Raw genomic sequence first — 17,411 nt, forward strand, 5'->3', positions numbered from 1 at the left:
TTGAACGATTGAGAAGGCTCACTCTCTATTTAATAGATTGCTAGAAGAGGACCGTTTATCAGAAGTTGGAATTGATTTAATTGATGAGCTCCACATGGTATATTGTTCATCAAGATTTGAGATATCTTCTTACATTCATTCCAGAGCCCTAGATAACTAAAGCTATCATGATTGTTTCTAGGTAGCTGATCCACATAGAGGTTATCTGTTGGAGCTTTTGTGGACAAAGATAAGATAAGCAGCTGGGGAAGGAAACATTCAATCATCTAGTGGAGAAAGTTTTGGCACAAGCAGAAGCAAAAGTGACCCTGCTCGTGGTATGCAGATAGTTGGGATGAGTGCAACAATGCCAAATGTAGCCGCAGTTGCTGAGTGGCTTCAGGTAAGTAGTTGTTATTCTGTAAATTAAACTTAGATACACCAAACAGAAATATTCACTTCGCTATAATGCTATATGTTGTGCAGGCGGAATTGTACCAGACAGAGTTCCAGCTTGTTTTCCCTTGCAACAATATACTAAAGTGGGACCAGTATATAACAAGATATGGAAATTTTTAAAGCTATGCCATGATTTCGCTGGCAAGGATCCTGATCACATTGTGGAATTGTGCAATGAGGTAATAATATTATTCGTAATGTTAATTCATTTGTTTAACACTTTGAACTAAAGTGTAGTTCAATACATTCAGATTGTTCGAGAGGGCAATTCAGTTCTGTTATTATTTTGCTGAAGTAGGAGAGGATGCGACAATCCCCATTAAAATGTATTTCAATACATTCAGATTGTTCAAGAGGGCAATTCAGCTCAGTTTTGTTATTTTGATTTACAATTTAAACACTTTGAACTAAAATGTAAATATCCTCATTGAGTACAATTTTTTCTCTTTCTTTTGGCATTTTATCTTTTCTTGATTCAGATTGTGTCTGTTGGTTTGCAGGCTGCATGTTGATTGGTGGCTTATACCGAGCCAAAGGACTCGGTTGTCGATATGGATGCTGCTGATGTTGACAATGAGTTAGTTGTCGTTGAATATGTTGAGGAATTTTACAAATCTTACAAGCAAACCGAGGTACTGAATTTCCTAAAGAAATTGGATGCCGATGTGCTATGAAATATTTATTTTCTCTCATCTTGATTTTTCTAGAATGAAACTGTACATCATGATCAATCACTTAGCAGCCAATGCAAAAAAGTTTCCTAAGAAGTGTGTTGTATTATATTTCATTCTGTTATCCTTTTTTTTCTTGGTTTCCAGAAACTTAGTACCCCCTGAATCATAAGTTTCTGTTATCTAAAGCGCTTTCAAATGTGATGATGGTACTTTGTAAATTGATTTTAATTTTGGATTGATGGCTGCCTCATAATCTTGTCAGATATCCGGTGAAATTCCAATTGCAACAGTAGATAACCGATCTATTAGAAGTACGTCAGACCCTCTGTATTCTGAAAGCGTATTCACTGTTCACTCACTACCTTATGTTGACCCTAGCATGCCAGGTAAACCCTTACCTGACTCTGCCTATGCTTTCTTGAATATCAGATTTGTGTTTCTTATGATCGTGTTTTTCATGCCATCATATATGATGCTGCAGTTCCTGTTGTTGACCCGTCAAAGGACCTTAACTCATATGGATTGGGCAATGATGATTGGAAAGAAAGGGTTGAGAGTTGGAAACTGAAGCAAGATAAGAATCTAAAGGAAAGGGAGGTTATATGGAGGGTGAAGAATTTCAGATGTAAGCTTCTTCGTCATAATTTCCTTAATGATTAAACTGCAGTTCGTGATTGATCTCCTGGTGACTTATATCTCTACTAGTGCTTATTAAAAGCTATTTTCTGTTCTAAAATTAGCAATTTGGACTGAAAACATTGGTCAATGACTAGTGCTTTTGAGAAATTAATAGTTTCCCCTGATTAATATGTCCCTATTTGATTACTTCAATTATACAATTCAGATGTTCAGTTTTCGTTAACTTTATAGCACTCCAAGAGTGGAAATAAGGTAAAAAAGATATTACATGGTGATTTGTGCTACTTTTTTTGCCAAATTCCAGTGCATACTTCCGAAGTTGCTTCGACATAATAAAATTATGTTTTCACAATTGTTTCTAATGTAGTTTACTGGCTTCTCTTTGACGTGATTTCCTTTTTATGTAAGTCATGATTAGTAGAAGGCTTTTGATGGTCTTAATGATAAATACTACTGTTTCAGGGTTGATGATCCGATTCGGACCGTACCCATTCCATCCTCTCATGTGACACCTTACCCATTCTTCGCCTCATTATTTCGTCTTTCTTCTTGTAATACCGTATTACCCATCCTGTGAATGATGCATATTCTTTGTGGTTGGTATCAACTATTTTTCATCTTGACAGACTCGCTTTGAGGTCAGTATGCTCCCTATCGTTTTGTCTACTACCCTTTATACTCATATGAGTTTTCTTTTGTATATTAATAATGTGAGAAATTTATCCTCAGATTTGATCGTGAAGGAGAGCGTTCACAGTTAACCCCCATTTTGGTTGTGGACTATCCTGTTGACAAGGTCTCCTGCTACATTTCTGACGAAGGTGTTGACTTTCGAAGATCTTTCTGAAACATTTGAATTTGCACGGCAGTGGGTACCATTTTGCAAGAAGTTTAATATTGAGCCTAAGGCCCCTGAATTCTATTTTGCACAAAAGATTGATTACTCAAAGACAAGATGCAACCTTCTTTTGGTAAAGAGCGCAGGGCAATGAAGGTAAGAAAATCAGTTCCATGCATCCTTATATATTCTATATATATATATGAGCTTTTCACAATTTGCTGGTAGTTTCTTAGTTGTTCAACTTCAATCTGCTTTCTATGGAATTAAATGAGTTTATATGGGGAAATTTGCTACAAAATAAACATTATATATGTTTCCCGATGAGCTATTTTTCACTATTCCATCCTTATGTAGTTTGCCATGGACACTTCAGCACAATAAATTCCACTTCTCTTGCTACTTCACAGCTCCAGAATATCCTCTATAAACAAAGATCTGATTAGCTATGCATGCGCCTGAACAATTGCTAGACACCATATTGCTTTATGATAGGACCTTAAGTTAACGTATTCTCATGATTGAAGTAATCAAAGGACCATCTTGGAATGAATGATTGAAGTAATTTTACATTCTTTCTCAAGTATCCCCTTCCTTTCTTCTCATTTCTCACCTGTATGTATTTCTTATATAAACTTACTAACTGTTCTTTCTTTTTGGAATGTAGGTCTTCTTAGGACACAATGGGGGTCTTGACACTGATGATAATAAATTACCTCGGTTGGTTTATGTTTCTCGTGAGAAGAGACCTGGTTTCCAACATCATAAGAAAGCTGGAGCCATGAACGCTTTGGTCCATAACTTTCCGAGCCTTAATTTTCCTACTTGTCTTTTCCCTAGACTAGAGTTGGCTCTGCCATGAGTTGTTAAGGAAATAATGCTCTATTACTAGTTTTTCGTAGTTTTGTTGAGTCAACATTTGATTTCATAATTAGGACCATTTTTGTTAGAGTTGGGAGTTTATTGAGTGTGTAAATATGTCATTTTTTCAAAAAAAGAAAAAGCCACAAAAAGAAAAAGGCCATCAAAATCCTGGGATGAGTCGAAAACCCTACGGGGCGATTCATGCAATAATCAGGTAATCTGGACCGGTATAGACCGGGGCAATATGCGGTTATGAGTGATGTGATATTATGTGAGCCTAAAAGAAGAGGAGTGGCTAGGTGAAATCTCGAAAGAGCTCCTAGGCAAAATGAGAGAAAGAAAAAAGAGAGTGATTTATAGTTTCTTCATAAAGGTATCCACTATCCAACCCACTGGAACAGGTATGTTCTAGCTACATGTTTATGTTTCACTGAATTTAAGTTAAAATATTTAGCACACTAAAGATACCTTTTAACTACCTTTTAACCTATAGGAGAGTTATTAGGTGCTCTTTGAGGACGTTTATATGACAGTAACAAGAAATTAGTATCAGAAACTCGGTAGCTTTGAGTTGCTTGACATTTCTCTTAGTCAGTAATTTATCATTGCTATATATGATCATTTTGTCCTTTTAAGTTCAAATATATAACTATTGAAATTCTTTTGACAAATCCCTTGGGGTCTTCCTTTTGACATTGATGGTTTTAAGATAAAAGAATCTAGGGAAGGTAGGTCATGACATCATCTTTGAGTTATATCTAGGTTGTTCCATATTTTCTTATAGCTTAATGTAAGATCCTACCATGAAGAGTTACTTACTTTTATTTGGACGTGGTCTTTGAACATGTAGACTGGTTTACAGAATTATTTTTGTGGGTTGGCTCTGATATTACCTCAAAGGGTTGCCTATTCAATTTTTTTTTTCCAATCTTGAAATAGTCATTCTCAAAAAAATGTGTATCTTCTTTCTTTTTGTAGGTTGATTGTCTTCAGGTGGATGGTGTCTTACAGAAGAAAAACCTTGTATATTGCATTCATCTACTAGGTAACTAGGTAGATAGTGTTTATTGTGGTTATTTAATTTTTCATATTCAGCCTGAAACAGCTCAAAGATTATTAAGATACTTTTATCTCTAGTGTACAACTGCTGACGCCAATTTCCTTTTGTCTTAAGTCTTCACAGCTTATCATTTCACATACATAGTAGACTTGATCACTCTTCTTCTGTACAGTGCTGGTTAGAGTTCTGTTGCTGAAATCTTGATGTTGCGGATGGTTATAACAACTGTAAAATGGCTATCCTTGGACTTCCGTATGTTGTATCAATTTGTGCAGAAAAGGTACTATACTTTTTCCTCTTTTACTTTGAAGCTTCAGTTTTATGTACTTTGATCAATCTGTTACTCATGCAAGACGAGCATCTTGATGTCCACTTGGAACCATATATTCCTAGCTATTACGGAAGCCAAGGTGGTGCAACACTTCCATAAGATACATCTGTAGCTGTCTTTGCACGATTGAGAAGGCTAACTCTCTATTAATAGATTGCTAGAAGAGGACCGTTTATCAGAAGTTGGAATTGATTTAATTGATGAGCTCCACATGGTATATTGTTCATCACGATTTGAGCTATCTTCTTACATTCATTCCAGAGCCCTAGATAACTAAAGCTATCATGATTGTTTCTAGGTAGCTGATCCACATAGAGGTTATCTGTTGGAGCTTTTGTGGAAAAAGATAAGATAAGCAGCTGGGGAAGGAAACATTCAATCATCTAGTGGAGAAAGTTTTGGCACAAGTAGAAGCAAAAGTGACTCTGCTCGTGGTATGCAGATAGTTGGGATGAGTGCAACAATGCCAAATGTAGCCGCAGTTGCTGAGTGGCTTCAGGTAAGTAGTTCTTATTCTACAAATTAAACTTTGATACACCAAACAGAACTGTTCACTTCTCTATAATGCTATATGTTGTGCATGCGGCATTGTACCAGACAGAGTTCCAGCCAGTTTCCCTTGCAGCAATATACTAAAGTGGGAACCAGTATATAACAAGAATATGGAAATTGTTAAAACTATGCCCTGATCTGGCTGGCAAGGATCCTGATCACATTATGGAGTTGTACAATGAGATAATAATATATTGGTAATGTTAATTCATTTGTTTAACACTTTGAATTAAAATGTATTTCAATACATTCAGATTGTTCGAGAGGGCAATTCAGTTCTGTTATTATTTTGCTGAAGTCGGAGAGGATGCGACAATCCCCATTAAAATGTATTTCAATACATTCAGATTGTTCAAGAGGGAAATTCATCTCAGTTCTGTTATTTTGTTTAACAATTCAAACACTTTGGACTAAAATGTAAATATCCCCATTGAGTACATTTTTTCACTTTCTTTTGGCATTTTATCTGTTCTTGATTGAAATTGTGTCTGTTGGTTTGCAGGATATAAAGCAGGTTTGCGCACACCTCAACCAATTGCTGAAGTTTCAGTGAAGGAGATTGTAGAAGACCTCTTTTAATCTTCTTCATGGACTACTGCACAAGGTAATATCTCCATTCACCCTTGCTTTTCTTTGCTTTGTTGCGTGCTATGTGCTATCTCTAAATTTTTCTAAAATTTGACCCTTTCTGGTTTAGAGAACTTTGCACAAAGGTATATGCAGTTTGGAATAGCCAAGAAGAAAAAAAACGGTGCTCTGAGAATTGTTCTGCTTATGTAAAGAAAGTTTTCTATGGCAGTGATACACATGATCGATATGCTAACATGAATATAGTGTTCTTCGATGTATGTATAGTTAATTTCGTCGTTAGTATTTATTAGATTTAGTCTGTTCATTGATAAAAATAAAATAAAATTGTATAGTTAATTTTGTCACTAGTGTTTATTAGATTTAGTCTGTTCATTGATAAAAATAAAATAAAATTGTTTCTGCTTGCAGATTAATTTGAAAGGGCTTGATGGCATCCAGGGCCCAGTTTACGTGGGGACATGATGTGAGCCTAAAAGCAGAGGAGTGTCTAGGTGAAATCTCGAAAAGGGCGCCTAGGCAAAATGAGAGAAAGAAAAGAGTGACCTATATCTCACTTTTGGTTCTGCCTGGAGGATGTTAGTCCGGGTTTTTTTTTAGCAGGTAAGCTTTCTGTTTGTACAGTGCATCTCTTTTTCTGTGTTATGTTGTTAATGAAGTTCTTGGTTACCTTGTTCTCAACTAGCTGTTGTATGTGGAAGTGATTATTGTGAACATTGGCTTTTTTGTAGCTTTGCAAAATTATGAAAGAGCACAGGAATCCCAAGGTTATCAGTGAGGGCATTTTGTGGATGGTTTATGCTATTGATGAAATTAAAGGTATCTAATCCACTGGATATTGCTCCATGTTTACGTTTGACTGAATTTATGTTAAAATATTTAGCAGACTAAAGATACCTTTTAACCACCTTTTAACTTATAGGAGAGTTATTTGGTGCTCTTCGAGGATGTTTGTATGACAGTAACAAGAAATTAGTCTCAGAAACCTTGGTAACTAGTTGCATCTGCCATGTGTCCCGCTGTGGAGAAGGCAAGCAAGGGCGGCTCAATTGTGGCTGATATTTTCTTTTCTTATTAACTCATCTTTGTGATTTACCTTCTAGTTTTTTTTTCCACTTTGCTAGAACTTTCTGTTCATATCAACTCATCTTGTGGCTGATATTTAACAGGGTATTCTCTCTGATGTTCTCGAACAAAAAGAAAATGAGAGAATGCACCTTTTCAACTTTAGATTTGTGGGAAGATGCAGTCCATATGATAAAATGGTTAGCTTTTAACAAATAGTACATGCTTTATCTATTTTGTGGGTCACTTCGCAGCCTCATATATCATAATTGGAAATTGACGTTACCCATTTTAATTTCAGAATCTATGTGGAATGATGGGCACTTGCCCAGATCTATCAAGATCGATGAAAAGGATAAAGAGGTAAAGCATGAAACGGAGGTAGCTAAAGAAAAGAAGGAGAAGTATCAGAAATCATTTCAAGATCTTGATCTTTCTGATTGTAAGCTATCGTCTCTTACCTGATGATGTATAAGCGTTGTTAAATATTTTCTTTTAGTGTTGAATTTGATAGTTTTGTTTACTCCGACACTCATTAATTTTATGGCCCGTGCATTATCCTATACATACAGCAAGCCAATAGATCAGAAGTTGTTGCTTAAGTTCTGAATGGTCATTGGGTATCTGTTACTTCTTGAAGTGACTATTCATTCAAACACATGCGCAGAAACTATTAGGAAGAAAGCTTTTTAAATGCGAAGATGACATGTATTAGATTGATAATGGGGTATATCATGATGTCAAATTGATATCCATATACTGATTTACCAAACATTCCCTTACTTCTAGCATGATGAGACTGTTTTTTGGTGATTCAGATTTGAGCTGGATATGCTATTGGAGTTTGTGAATTCAACTGAAAAACGCTTGGAGGATTTACTGAACAACATTAGAAATAATAAAAATAACACAGACTCCCCAATTTCTATCGGAGATCAATTTACTGGTCAGACTTCTTCCTTCTACTTTTGCTGCAGAAGTTTGCTACATCCATTATTTGATTTACTTGGTATTAAATTGTGCTTCATTTTTTTATATAGCTCTTAATATGAGGTGCATTGAGCGTCTATACGGTGACCATGGTTTAGATGTAATGGGCTTAATGTGTAAAAATCCAGCTTCAACACTGCATGTCCTCTGAAATCGTCTTAAACAGAAGCAACAAGAATGGACCAAGAGCCAGTTTAGATTTGAACAAGGTATGCGCTAGAGTTATGCCAAGAACCATTATAAGTTACTTGATCATCGCAGCTTTTATTTTAAGCAGCAAGATTCCAAGAACCTGAACACAAAATGTAAGCTTCTATTTTAAGTTTACTTCTGACATTAGTTGTGAGATAGTCAGGAATATGTTAAAATATTTATACATACATACTCTATCACTCCTGGTATCATCATTTATGTTTAATGATAAGAATCTTACGCTCAGAATATATCTATTTAGTAGTTTCTTCTAATTCTATCTTAATTAAGTGATTTATGTAAGAAGTCAGTATTAGTTTCCTGAGTTTAGGTTAGGTGAGTCAGTTTCTTCTATAGTAGTAGCAGGCCGCTACTAGTTTTTAGCATCAATTCAGTATTTAAGCTCTTTGAGAGTCAGTTTATACTCAGATTATGTATGGAAGAATATATGAAAATGCAGATTCTCCAAAACAGTGGTTCCTTGGGGTGAGATTCTTGTCCTAAATGGTTCTTATTATTAAAAGTATTTATTTAAGCTTACTCTTATACCCTTTATATATTTTAATACTTACTATTTAACGTTATTCCTTGAAATGTTTATAATTAAAACAAATATATATATTCTCAGGTAGGCGGCAGATAATCTGAAGGAAAGGGAGGTAATATCGAAGGGCTCTGGTTCTAATGGTGAAGAGTTTCAGATGTAACCATCTGCATCATAATTTCCTTACGATGTTTCTTTAATATGTCTCTAAGCAATGATTGAACTGCTAATCATGATTGATCTCCTGGTGACTTAAGTTTGTACTAGTTCTTATGAGAAGCTATTTTCTGTTCTAAAATTAGCAATTTGGATTGGAAACTTTGGTCAATGACTAGTGCTTTTGAGAAATTAATAGTAACCCCTGATTAGTATTCAGATGTTCAGTGTCCGTTAAGTTTATGACACTCCAAGAGTGGTAACAAGGTAAAAAAGATATTACATGGTGAGTGGTGCTTTTTTTTTGCAAAATTCTAGTGCATACTTCCGAAGTTGCTTCCACAGAATAATATTATGTTTTCACAATTGTTTCTGATGTAGTTTACTGGCTTCACTTTGACATGATTTCCTTTTTATGTAAGTCATGATCAGTAGAAGGCTTTTGACGGTCTTAATGATAAATACTACTGTTTCAGGGCTGAGGATCCGATTCGCACCGTACCCATTCCGTCCTCTCATTTGAAACCTTACCCATTCTTTGCCTCATTATTCCGGCTTTCTTCTTGGAATACCGTATTACCCATCCTGTGAATGATGCATATCCTTTGTGGCTGGTACCAATTATTTGTCATCAACCGTTGGACTTATCTTGACAGACTTGCTATGAGGTCTGTATGCTCCCTATCGTTTAGTTTACTACCCTTTATACTCATATGAGTTTTGTTTTGTTTATCTAATAATGTGACAAATTTATCTTCAGGTTTGATCGTGAAGGAGAGCATTCACAGTTAACCCCATTTTGGTTGTGGACTATCCTGTTGACAAGGTCTCCTGCTACATTTCTAACGATGGTGTTGACTTTTGAAGACCTTTCTGAAACGTTTGATTTTGTAAGGCAGTGGGTACCATTTTGCAAGAAGTTTAATATTGAGCCTAGGGCCCCTGAATTCTATTTTGCACAAAAGATTTATTATCTCAAAGACAAGATGCAACCTTCTTTTGGTAAAGAGCGCAGGGCAATGAAGGCAAGAAAATCAGTTCCATGCATCCTTTTTATATATATTCTGTAGATATGTGAGCTTTTCACGATTTGCTGGTAGTTTCTTGGTTGTTCAACTTCTATCTGCTTTCTATGGAATTAAATAAATGTATTTGAGGAAATTTGCTACAAAATAAACATTATATATGTTTCCTGATGATTTGTTTTTCACTTTTCCATCCTTGTGTAGTTTGCCTTTGACACTTTAGCACAATAAATTTTCACTTCTCCTTCTACTTCACAGCTCCAGAACATCCTCCATAAAAAACCCTTTTAAAACAAAGATCTGATTAGCCATTCATGCGACCATGTTGCTTAAGTTAACGTGTTCTCATGACTTTATTTTAACTGCTATGCAGAGGGAGTATGAAGAGTTTAAGATTAGAATCGATGCCCTGGTTGCAAATGCACAAAAGATGTCGGTTGGACAATGCGTGGCTTTGAAATAATCAAAGGGACCATCCTAGAATGAATGATTGAAGTAATTTTACATTCTTTCTCACGTATCCCCTTCCTTTCTTCTCATTTCTCACCATAATTTATGTCTTATATAAACTTACTAACTGTTCTTTCTTTTGGAATGTAGGTCTTCTTAGGACACAATGGGGGGTCTTGACACAGATGGTAATGAATTTTCTCGGTTGGTGTATGTTTCTCATGAGAAGAGACCTGGTTTCCAACATAATAAGATAGCTAGAGCCATGAACGCTTTGGTCCATAACTTTCTTAGCCTTAATTTTCCTATATGTCTTTTCCCTAGACTAGAGTTGCTCTGCCATGCGATGATAAGGAAATAATGCTCTATTACTGTGTTGAAAGTATCATCTACAATGACCTGGTCTCTAACATGGAGCTACTGTGTGTATTCATTTCAGATCCATGTTTCAGCTGTCCTGACAAATGGTACATATCTTCTGAATGTTGATTCTGATCACTACTTCAGATCCGTGTTACAGAAAATGTGTATGTAACCAAAGTTTGCTATGGCATTGATAGACACCATCGATATGCTAACAGGAATATAATCTTCTTTGATGTATGTATAGTTAATTTTGTCATTAGTGTTCATTAGATTTAGTCTGTTCATCGATAAAAATAAAATAAAATTGTGACTGCTTGCAGATCAACTTGAAAGGGCTTGATGGGCCTAGTTTACAATGTTGCTTCAGTAGGCTGTAAGGTTATGATCCATTACTGACAGAGGAAGATCTAGCGTTGTTAAATCTATCTTCGGTTCAAAAAAGAAAAAAGGGTGGGAATAAGAAGTATGGAGACAATAAGAGGACAACAAAGAGAACTGTTGGTCGAGGTTTCATTTTTGAGAGGGTAAGCTTTCTATTTGTAGTAGGGTAACAATCCCTATTGAGTACATTTTTTCTTTCTTTTGGCATTTTGTCTGTTCTTGATTCAGATTGTGCCTGTTCGTTTGCAGGCTGCTTGTGGATTGGTGGCTTATACCGAGCCAAAGGACTGAGATATTGATATGGATGTTGCTGATGTTCTCAATGATTTAGTTGTGGATGAATATGTCGAGGAATTTTAAAAGCAAACCGAGGTACTGAATTCCCTAAAGAAATAGGATGTTGATGTTCTATAAAAAAAATATTTTCTCTCATCTTGGTTTTGCTAGAATGAAACCTTACTTCATGATCTATCACTTAGCAGCCAATGCAAAAAAGTTTCCTAAGAAATGTGTTGTATTATATTTCATTCTGTTATCCTTTTTTCCCTTGGTATCCAGAAACTTAGTACCCCCTGTATCATTAACTTTTTGTTATCTAAAGTGATTACTAATGTGATGATGGTACTTCGTGAGTTGATTTTAATTTTAGATTGATGGTTGCCTCAAAATCTTGTCAGATATCCGGTGAAATTCCAATTGCAACAACAAACAACCGGTCTATTAGAAGTACGTCAGGCCCTCTGCATTATAAAAAGCGTGTTCACTGTTCACTCACTACCTTATGTTGACCCTAGCCTGCCACGTGAACTCTTACGTGACTCTGCCTATGTTTTTCTTGAATATCAGATTTGTGTTTCTTATGATTGTGTTTTCCATGCCATCACATATGATGTTGCTGTCAGAATTGTTGACCGTCAAAGGACCTAAACTCATATGGATTTGGAATGTTGACTGGAAAGAAAGGGTTGAAAGTTGGAAACTGAAGTAGGATAAGAATCTGTAGGAAAGGGAGGTGATATGGAGGGTGAAGAATTTCAGATGTAAGCATATGCATCATAATTTCCTAATGATTAAACTCCAGAAGAATTTCTTGTATGTATTTAAGTAATATATCATAAAAATCATAGCTCCTCATTTTTTAAGTCTTAATGTGTTCCTGTTGGTGTCTATATTCTAAGAAATTTTGCACTCCATGCAGATTGTAATGGATGATCTTTCAAGGGAAAGGGAAGGGTTTATTCTTGCTTTCTGATCTTCATATAGTTATCTTGTAACCCCCATTAATGTCAGAGTGGAGCCTGATTGAAAATTGTTTTATGAACTATTCATGTACCTGCCAGCTATAGATCAGGTCAGCATTAATTTGAGCTTGTTCCTTTCAGTGATTCAGGTGGGCAATGTTGATATTCTACGAAAAGTGATTTTATGTTAATATTTTAGCGATGATTGTTCCATTTTTCGGGTTTTGATTCTTTTGATTCTTTTGCTCTTATGCTATCATTCATGTCAACTCAAGTTTAAGGAATGCATGCAGTTGTCAATCGTGTTGGACTTCTAGAGCCATTTCTGATGAGTATGGCTCATGGTGTACCTTTACGACCAGCTGGAGGTAGATCAAGAGATGTCTCCAACGGAAATCTCTCCGGCTGTGAAAAAGATTTTATGTTGCACTTATTCTGTCCCGCTTAATTCAGGTAATTTCTTAATGTTTATACTTTACTTTGTGAGATGGCTTGTTGCATTCTTCATCCCTTAATCTCTTTTTTTTTGTATGATCTTAATAAATATATTCTTTATAATTGTGGTAGGAAGTGCTTGTTGCTGATGTTTGTGATGCCTTTAAAATTTAAAGAGGTATGGTTCAAGCCTTACAAGGGAATGCTGAAAGGTTTTCATCTATGGTTGCCTCGTTATGCCAGAGGCTCAGCCGACACGATCTCGAGGGTCTGTCTGGTTATCGTTTGGAGTAAGAGCAGTGATTCTTGAGCTCACTACTATACCTTATGTCAAGGTACTTCATTCACTTTATGCTCCTAAAAATTACTTGAGATGTTTATACACAATTTCAGCTGATATCTGTTTCTTAAACTTCAGGGTTCTCGGGCCTGGGCTCTATATAAAGCAGGCTTGCACACACCTCACGCGATTGCTGAAGTTTCAGTGAAGGAGATTGTAAAAGCCCTCTTTTAATCTTCTTCATGGACTACTACACAAGGTGATATCTCCATTCACCCTTGCTTTCCTTTTCTTTGTTGCGTGCTATGTTCTATCTTTAAATTTTTCTGAAATTTGCCCCTTTCTGTTTTAGAGAACTTTGCACAAAGGAATATGCAGTTTGGAATAGCCAAGAAGATAAAAAACGCTGCTCCGAGAATTGTTCTGCTTATGTAAGGAAAGTTTGCTATGGCATTTATTTACATGATCGATATGCTAACAGGAATGTAGTATTCTTCGATGTATGTATAGTTAATTTTGTCATTAGTGTTTATTAGATTTAGTCTTTTCATTGATAAAAATAAAATAAAATTGTTTCTTCTTGCAGGTCAACTTGAAAGGGCTTGATGGGCCCAGTTCACGATGTTGCTTCAATAGGCAAACTCTGTATGGTTATGATCCATTACTAACATAGGAAGACCTAGCGTTGTTAAATCTATCTTTGGTTCAAAACAGGGGTGGGAATAAGAAGTATGGAGATAATAAGACGACAACAAAGAGAATAAGAAGTATGGAGACAATAAGAGGACAACAAAGAGAATTGTTGGTTTCATTTTTAAGAGGGTAAGCTTTCTGTTTGTGCAGTGCATCTCTGTTTTACCTTGTTCTCAACTAGCTATTGTATATGGAAGTGATTATTGTGAACATTGGCTTTTTGTAGCTTAGCTAAATTAGAAAGAGCACAAGAATCCCAAGGTTCTCTGTGAGGGCATTTTGTGGATGGTTTCTGCTATTGATGAAATTAAAGGTATCCAACCCACTGGAACAGGTGTGTTCTAGATGCATGTTTCTATTTGACTGTATTTAAGTTAAAATATTTAGCACACTAAATATAGTAATATACCTTTTAAACTATAGGAGAGTTCTTGGTGCTCTTCGAGGATTTTTGTATGACAGTAACAAGAAATTAGTCTCAGAAACCTTGGTAACTGTTGGTTTAGTTGCATCTTCCATGGGTCATGTGTGGACAAACGCAAGCAACGTCGGCTCAATTGTGGCTGGTATTTCTTATTGACTCATCTTTGTGATTTATCATCTAGTTTCTTTCCTTGCCAGAATTTTCCTTTTTTATTAACTCATCTTATGGCTGGTATTTAACAGGGTATTCTCTCGGATTTTCTGAAAGACTTGACGACAACAAAAAGCAAATGAGAGAATGCACCTTGTCAATTAGATTTGTGGGCGGATGCAGTCCATCTTGATAAAATAGTTAGCTTTTAACAAAACATTGGCTCTGGTGAATCTAGTTGCAATTCATTGTAGTTCATTTTGAGAATGCTTTCTCATGTAGATTCCTTAAACATGGTGCTGAAGGCTGCAAAGATATATTTGAATGTCTTGTATTTTTATCATGCTTGTAGATACTGTGCTGAAATGACAGCAAAAACTAGATGAATAAATATGTTCCGTATACTTGTCAACAGAGCAACCTCTTGCACAATGCAGTATCTCCAACGTAACTCTTCCAAGGGCATCGTTTAGGTGTCAGCTTCTATCTCATGCTTATACATTTGTAAGTGTAATTCTCTCTTTCGTGAAAATGGACCGTCATCTTCAGCAATTTCACCATTTAGCTGATGTTGTTTAGTTGTTTCTTGCTCATTACCATTTGTTGATTTTATAATTTTGATGCAGCATGTTTTTCTGGTATTCACTGGTGAATCGTGGGGGATTGAGGGTACCTTTGTAGCAGGCGATTCTTCCAAGAGCTTGATCTTAATACTGATTCTGTCAAAGGTCTTGATATAACTTCAATTGAAATGGTATTGTCATCCACTCAGTGATTTAAATTTATTTAGTGTGGTTACATGGCTGTTTGTTGGAACAACCTTGTCGTTTACTTGTAAATATATGCTCCTTTTTGGTTTCTCTAAAGTCTAAATGGCTTATTATGGATGCTATGGCTTACTATGGATGATACTGTGTTTACGTAGGATGTATGTAAAGAAGAACGGGGGGAGTTGGAAGGTGCTGACTTAGAAGAACAATTGCTACAACCAGCTACCATATGGCCCCTTTCTAGCGTACAAGGCAACCTGAAAAGAACAAAGACAAAGAAGACGAGCTTGCGGCATTGCAGGCTCAGCTAGCACTTTGAACACTGACATATATATCAATACATGGTATGATCTCATCAGGGTATAAAAGTTTGTGCCTAAATCATGACTTTTGACTTTTTTAGGGAAAAACAGGGATTTAACATTACTATGTTCAACTCAAATTAGTTAAATACTGTTGTAGGGAACGAGGATTTAACATTGCTATGTTCAACTCCAATTAGTTATATATACTCTTCGGGATGGCATTTCATCTATCATACCTTAAAAGTCTGTTTCGTCAACACTTTTCTGCAAGGCTCATGGTAGTTTGTTAATCGTGGTTTCAACATTATCTTTTTTGGTAGTCTATGATACTAATTTCTGATGGATTTTCATAATTATTAATGCTTTGAGTTTAGAAATTACAATTATCCTAATTCTATCCCCTTTTTAATTGCCATAGGAAATTTGGTGCCCAATTGCTTGCCAAGCCACAAGTAGAAGCTCTCATTGATATCAAGAAGGTCATCAATCTAGGAGAAATATCATGATTCTGAAATAGTTTGGTGTTTTCAAAGCCTTCATTGCTGACTTCAGAGTATCATTTTTTTGTTACAGAAATCAGATAATGTTGTCGAAGGTGCTCAACTAGTCACCAATCAATAAGGCTGCGACACTGGCAAAATAGGAAGTTCCTAGCAAGATAAAGCCTCATCTGGAAGTGATTGTGATTAGTCCTGACACTGTAGAGAAGAAAGTGAACCGGAAGAAGTCTAATGCCGCTTGCTTTAGTTCTGCAAAGAGGAAGAAAGTGGTTCTGCAAGGAGGAAGAAAGTGCCCACTACAACATCTATCTTGATTGCTCATAGCGGGGTAACAATCCCCCATTGAGTAAATTTTCTCTTTCTTTTGGCATTTTATCTGTTCTTGATTCAGATTGTGTCTGTTGGCTTGCAGGCTGCATGTGGATCTGTTAGAAGTACATCAGGCCCTCTGCATTATGAAAAGCGTGTTCACTATTCACTCACTACCTTATGTTGACCCTAGCATGCCAGGTAAACTCTTACCTGACCCTGCCTATGTTTTCTTGAATATCAGATTTGTGTTTCTTATGATCGTGTTTATTCATGGCATCATTTATGATGTTGCAGTTCCTGCTGTTGACCCGTCAAAGGACCTAAACTCATATGGATTGGGTAATGCTGACTGGAAAGAAAGGGTTGAGAGTTGAAAACTGAAGCAGGATAAGAATCTGAAGGAAAGGGAGGTGATATGGAGGGTGAAGAATTTCATATGTAAGCATCTGCATCATAATTTCCTTAATGATTAAGCTGCAGTTCTTGATTGATCTCCTGGTGACGAATGTTTCTACTAGTGCTTATGAGAAGCAGATTTCTTTTCTAAAGAGGCAATTTGTTGAAAACTTTGGTCAATGACTAGTTCTTTTGAGAAAGTAATAGATTCCCCTGATTACTATGTCCCTATTTGATTACTTCAATTATACAATTCAGATGTTCAATTTCCGTTAACTTTATAGCACTCCAAGAGTGGTAATAAGGTACAAAAGATATTACATGGTGAGTTGTGCTTTTTTGTTGCTATCTTCCAGTGTATACTTCCGAACTTGCTTCCACCGAGTAAAATTATGTTTTCACAATTGTTTGTGATGTAGTTTACTGGCTTCTCTTTGACGTGATTTCATTTTTGTAAGTCATAATTAGTAGAAGGCTTTTGACGGTGTTATTGAGAAATGTTACTGTTTCAGGGCTGATGACTTATTCTAATGACTTTATTTTAACAAAGATCTGATTAGCCATGCATGCGCCTGAACAACTGCTAGACACCATGCTGCTTTATGGTAGGACCTAAGTTAACGCATTCTCATGACTTTATTTAAACTGCTATGCAGAGGGAGTATGAAGAGTTTAAGATTAGAGTCGATGCCCTGGTTGCAAAAGCACAAAAGATGCCGTTTGGACAATGCTTGGCTTGGTTATAATCAAAG

General features: G+C 36.1%; 1 pseudogene; it reads left to right on the top strand.

Moving 5' to 3' along the window:
* Positions 1-989: 989 nt before the first annotated feature.
* On the top strand, positions 990-11,112 carry LOC141250624 (uncharacterized; annotated as a pseudogene).
* Positions 11,113-17,411: the final 6,299 nt, after the last annotated feature.

The sequence above is a fragment of the Phyllobates terribilis genome, unplaced genomic scaffold (genome assembly GCF_046119375.1).
Source record: "Phyllobates terribilis strain yellow unplaced genomic scaffold, ASM4611937v1 Scaffold_5975__1_contigs__length_47793, whole genome shotgun sequence".
In the NCBI taxonomy this organism is placed as follows: domain Eukaryota; kingdom Metazoa; phylum Chordata; class Amphibia; order Anura; family Dendrobatidae; genus Phyllobates; species Phyllobates terribilis.